Source organism: Tenrec ecaudatus, chromosome X (assembly GCF_050624435.1).
Source record: "Tenrec ecaudatus isolate mTenEca1 chromosome X, mTenEca1.hap1, whole genome shotgun sequence".
Lineage (NCBI taxonomy): Eukaryota > Metazoa > Chordata > Mammalia > Afrosoricida > Tenrecidae > Tenrec > Tenrec ecaudatus.
The window spans coordinates 116,737,795-116,743,431 of NC_134548.1; the positions used below are offsets into that span (position 1 = coordinate 116,737,795).

The window sequence follows — 5,637 nt, forward strand, 5'->3', positions numbered from 1 at the left end:
TCACTGGGAATTATTTCTTGGTTTGAATGTTTAGCAGTGGTTCTCAACCTTGCTAATGCCGCAACCCTTCAATACAGTTGCTCATGTTGTGGTGACCCCCCAACCATAAAATTATTTTCGTTGCTACTTCATTAACTATAATTTTGCTACTGTTATGAATCGGGTGACCCCTGTAAAAGGGTTGTTCGACCCCAAAGGGGTTGTGACCCACTGGTTGAGAACTGTTGGTTTAGAGTCATGGGTTCACGGGCTATCCTAGTTAATATTCTTAATAACAGATTTATTGCTTCTGTTCTACCTTTTAGCTCATTTACTCTTCCAGGGCCTTAGCAACTGGCAAGCAGCTGTCCAAAGCACAATTACTCAATACTTACCAGGAACAACAGAGGAAGAAGGAGTCAGAAAAAGGATGACAAATTGGAATGAATGTGTCACAAATTGCTTCAATGGACAAAACTTCCTTCTTTGCCATCAGATTAGAAATGGATGGTGCTTGGCTACTATCACTCAACATTTTGGTAAGAAATTGTAAAAAAAAAAAGAAAGAAATCTGAATCAAAAGGGAAAAAAATTACAGAACAGAACTTCACATTCTCATGGAATCCAGAATTTCTAGAAACAATCAAGGCTGGAAGAACCTCTAAAACTATGATCCAAAAATGTCCCCTGATGTCTTCTTTAAACCATACAAAAGCACAAATACACTATCACCTCAATTATATGAAAAGAAAAGAAACAAATGTGTAGACACCAATGTTTATTCATGGCTACAAGGGACAAGGCTGAGAGAGAAATTGAGGCTTATAGGTTATGGAATACTGAGTTTCCGTCCCAGGAGATGAAGAAAGTATATTGATAAAGGGTAGGGTGGGTTATTAGTACAATATATTATAATATTATTTTAGGATTTTATAACAATGAAAAGGAGAGTGAATATGTGGGGCTGCTACTTATGTACAATCAAGCATTTCATGAAATGCACTTACTGGGCTGGGAAGCATGGGGTCATAGTTTCATGGGCCATCTCCCTTAATTGGTTGAATAATGTGTTTACTGCTTTTATTCTACCTCCTAGTTCACCGCATGGTGCCTGAGAAATTAAAAGTTCACAAGAAACCATCCAAGGCATAAAAATTGACCTCTACCGACCTGGAGTAACAGTAACAGGAGGTTGAAATGGGATGTGCGGCTAATTGTCTCCATAAGCAATGGCTTACTTTGCCATAACATGAGAATAACTGGAAGGTATTCTGCTACCATTATTACCCATTATGATCAGAGATTGTAAAATAGAATGCTGGGAGAAGGAGATTATGGAACAAAATCTCAAATTGTCGTGGGTATCAGACTTTCTAGAGCCACAGAGGCTGGATAAACTTTAGAAATTATTGCCCAGAGATATTCTTTAAGCCTTACATTTAAAATATCCCCAAAGTCTTCTTACAACAGACAAAAGTCAGTTTAACTATTTAAATACTTCAGACATGTTACCAAGAAAGATCACTCCCTAGACAAGAACATCATGCGTGGTAAATTGGAGGGGCAGTGAAATAGAGGAAGGCCTTCCACAAAACGGATTGCCACAGTGGCTGCAACCACAGGCACAAACAGAGGAACAAGTGTGATGGTGGCCCAATCTATTAGAATGCTTCATTCTGTTGTGCATAGGTTCGTTCTGGTGACACTGAACAAATAATAAGTATCAGCCTTGAGCATGATTGCTCTTATTTTACAAGTTTTTAAATATTATTTGGGGGAAAACTCACAGAGCAAATTTGTTTTTCCTGGCACTATTTATACACATTTTCGTTTCGTTTCATGACATTGGTTTCAATCCCTTCAACAGTAGTTGTTTAGCATCCTCCCTAAATCCCTAATTTCCACTTACGCTTCTTTCCTGTGCCCTCCCAGCTTCTCACTTATATTTTAGGGCAACCGCTGCCCTTTTGGTCCCATACAATTGACTCTACTGTGGAATATGGTCCTCGTGAATGTTATTATACACTTTATTGACCTGTCTATTACTCAGCTCAACGTTGATCCATGGAAATAAGTTTAGTTCCAGCTTGAGGGGTGTCTAAAAATCATAGTCTTATGGATTCCAGTAGTATCTATCAGACCAGTAAGCCTGATTTTTATTTACTTATTTATATTTTTATGAACGTTGATCCATGGAAATAGGTTTAGTTCCAGCTTGAGGGGTGTCTAAAAATGATAGTCTTATGGATTCTGGTAGTATCTATCAGACCAGTAAGCCTGATTTTTATTTACTTATTTATATTTTTATGATTTTGAATTCTGTTCTACATCTCTCACCCTGCTCCCCTTTCTCTATCTAGGAACTTCTATTGTGATCCAGGAACCAATTGTTTTTCTTCTCCTTGGGTAATGAAGGCGGTGGTATGTGTGGACCATTAAACCTCTGGACAAATTGCTTCCTTGAGGTATTATTGCTCTTTGAAGAACAATCTATATAAGATCGACTTCATGACAGCCAATTGAAAGATGAGATTGAAATCTTCAGAGTCAATGGTTTTATATAACGGGAACAACTCAGAAAAGGGGGATTAGAATGACTGCACAATTTGAAAAAAATCATCAGGATCACTTATTATTATATTCATAAGCTGTTACATTGGTGTATGCTTTACTGTGTATATTCTCAACAACAAAACCAAACCATGATTTCACTTGTCAATAAAGAGTGTCTGTTGTAAGCATTGTGCCCTTTTAAGATCTGTCTATGAGGATAAGTAAAACGATTACTACACAATCATAGCGTATGAAACAAAAATATCAAAAATGAAGCTATTGTTTCTCAACATATCCCCATTACACTCAATCTACTTCTGAAGGCAGTGTTTCATTTGTGATATCCTTATTCCAAATATTCACTCTTCCATTTACACCACATTAAAACAGAAGTTTGAGCATCCTCGACGGAATCAAATAGTGTTCCTTGTAAATGCTCTTCAAGTTTTGCAAATCACTAGAAAGTAAAAGGGGCAAAAATTATGGCCATGGGATGGATGGGGGAAGGTTTCCCAACAGAATTCTCGAGGAACAGCCCTTGCTACCTCAAAGAATGCGCAGGTGAAATGTCATGTCAGTGCATACTTTCTGGCCCCTTTCTCACAAATACAGACTGCCATTTTCTTAAAGCTTCCTCACAATAAATTCCACTGATCACCCAAGGTCCTTTCAGGAAATCAGTCTCTTTTGCCTCTTTGGAATCCAATAGAAGAGTCATCATAACCTTTTGAGTTAACCTCTCTGCCTTGAAGGGAACTGGTCTAGCACATCCTCTTGGAAGCACTTATTTTATTGGACTTGTTTTGAGACCCAGAATTTTCATTAGAAGCAAGGATTGTAAGACTTCATCTCACATACTTTGGACCAGTCTCTGGAGAAGACATCATGCTCAGTGGTGTGAAGTGGCAGGGAAAAAGGGCAGGGCCTTCCAAGAGATGGATGGACATGGTGTCTGCTGAAAATGAGATGCAGCACAAGAACAACCATGAGGATGGTACAGAACCAAGAGATGTTTTCTCCTGCTGTATCATGCACTTTCAGGCGGAACCTATTAGATGGCACCTAACTGGACCAATCCATAGGTAGCATCATGATAAACGGAGAAAAAATTATAATGTGGTCAATTATTGCATTTTGCACCCAATTAATGTCTGTGGGAGCAGTAGTCAAGACATCAAATGATGCATGGAGCTGGATAAACATACTGCACAGACTGCTGTAAAGTGCTGAAGAGCGAGCCTGTTACTTGGAGGACTAAGGTGAACCTGACTCAAGCCATGGTATTTTCAGTGGCCTCATATGCATGTGACAGTAAGGCAGACCAAAGCAGAATCAGTGTATTTGAAATATGGTGTTGACGAAGAAAATTGAAAGTACCATGGACTGCCAAAAGCACAAACTAATCTGGCTACAAAGAATACAGCCAAAGTGCCCCTTAGAAAGAAGAATGGTAAGACTTTCTCTCCCCTTCTTTGGACATGTTACCAGGAGAAACTAGTCCTTAAATAAGGACATCATGCTTGATAAAACAGAAGGGCAGCAAGAAAGAGGAAAACCCTTGAGAAGTGGCTATAGTAATGGGCTTGGACATAACAATATTTCTGAGGCTGGCACAGGTTGAGGTATAGCTTCATTCTCTTGTCACTATGAGGTGGAAGTGACTAGAGGGCACGTGACAAAGACAAGAGTGAGACTAAGACAAGTACATGCATTGCTACTGAAAGAGCTTGTCTGCAGCCAACCACTGATCACTGATATTTTTAAACTTTTAACATTTTTTATTAAAAGATAATTTCATTGGAGTCTCTTACAGCTCTTAAAATAATCCATATATCAATTGTATCAAGCATATTTGTACATATTTTGCCATCATTATTTTCTAGACATTTACCATATTTTCTATTGAGTCCTTGAGATCAGCTCTTTTTACCCTCCCCCACCACCCTAGTGACCCCTTGATACATGATAAATTATTATTATGTTCATATCTTACATTGACTGCTGTCTCCCTTTTTCCATGATTTCGGTTTTCATTCCCCTGAGCGTGGTCGTGGTGGTGGTGGTTTTGTGTCTATCATTGCGATCAGTTTCCTCTTCCCTCCTCTCCCCACCTTCCCCCTACCCTCCTGGTATCATTTCTCCCTTTCCAAAAATATGGAACACTTCATGAATGTGCGTGTCATCCTTGTGCGGAGCCATGCTAATCTTCTCTGTATTGTTCCAATTTTTGTACATGTGCTGCCGAAGCAAGCGCAACTTTTTAAATGTATGGAAAGGATCATCACAATCAATTTTAGAACAATTTTCTCATCCTTCTGCTCATTGTTATTAGCTCTCTATTTCCCACCCATCTCCCCTGCCATGCACTCAAGAACCATTAATCCAGTTACTGTCTCCATAGATTTACTTATCTTGAACTTCATACACAGTAAAACATATTAAAAAACCCAAAATAACCAAATAAAACAGACAAACCTCAATTAAAAAGAAATCAGAAAATATTAAAAGTTAGAACAACTTTGAAATGGGTCACAAGGGAAGTTAAATGAGAAGATGTTACATTTTATCCTAACTACATCTGCACTATTTCACTTTCGATGCACTCTGTCTGAAAGCATGACTAGTCACATCTTTGATCAATGGTCAGCAGGAATTCACTGGAGGCTTCATCCACAAGGGAACCATGCAATAGATTTGGGGTTTTTATTATCAGCCATAGCCTACTGAAAACCAGGTGCTCACATTTTAAGTTGTAATACATTTCCCTTCCACAGGTCTTGGAATTTATTATTTTGCAATCCTGGGAACACACAGGCTGCATGCTTCATTCCATGTGGATTTAGTTGATGGCTCACTTAGACAGTTGGTGTGTTTCTTCCATGTGGATTAAGCTGACATCGCATTTAGATGGTTGATTATTTTAAGATAAGACTTTAAGCTTCCAGACACTCTTTTTTCTTATAGCCAAGAACCACCTGATTGCTTCATCACCCCTTGCTATAGCGCTCATAACTTCAGCAATCTTTTTTTTAATTGATAAATCTTTTTATTGGGGCTCATACAACTCTTATCACAATCCATACATACATCAATTGAGCAAAGCAC

The 5,637-nt window shown here is 38.5% G+C and overlaps 1 non-coding gene across 1 annotated transcript; it reads right to left on the reverse strand.

The window, feature by feature from the left end:
- Positions 1 to 4,680: 4,680 nt before the first annotated feature.
- LOC142435219 (U6 spliceosomal RNA) lies at positions 4,681 to 4,786 on the reverse strand. The gene has a single exon (XR_012781323.1). It is a non-coding gene; the product is annotated as a U6 spliceosomal RNA (small nuclear RNA).
- Between the last annotated feature and the right edge of the window lie 851 nt (positions 4,787 to 5,637).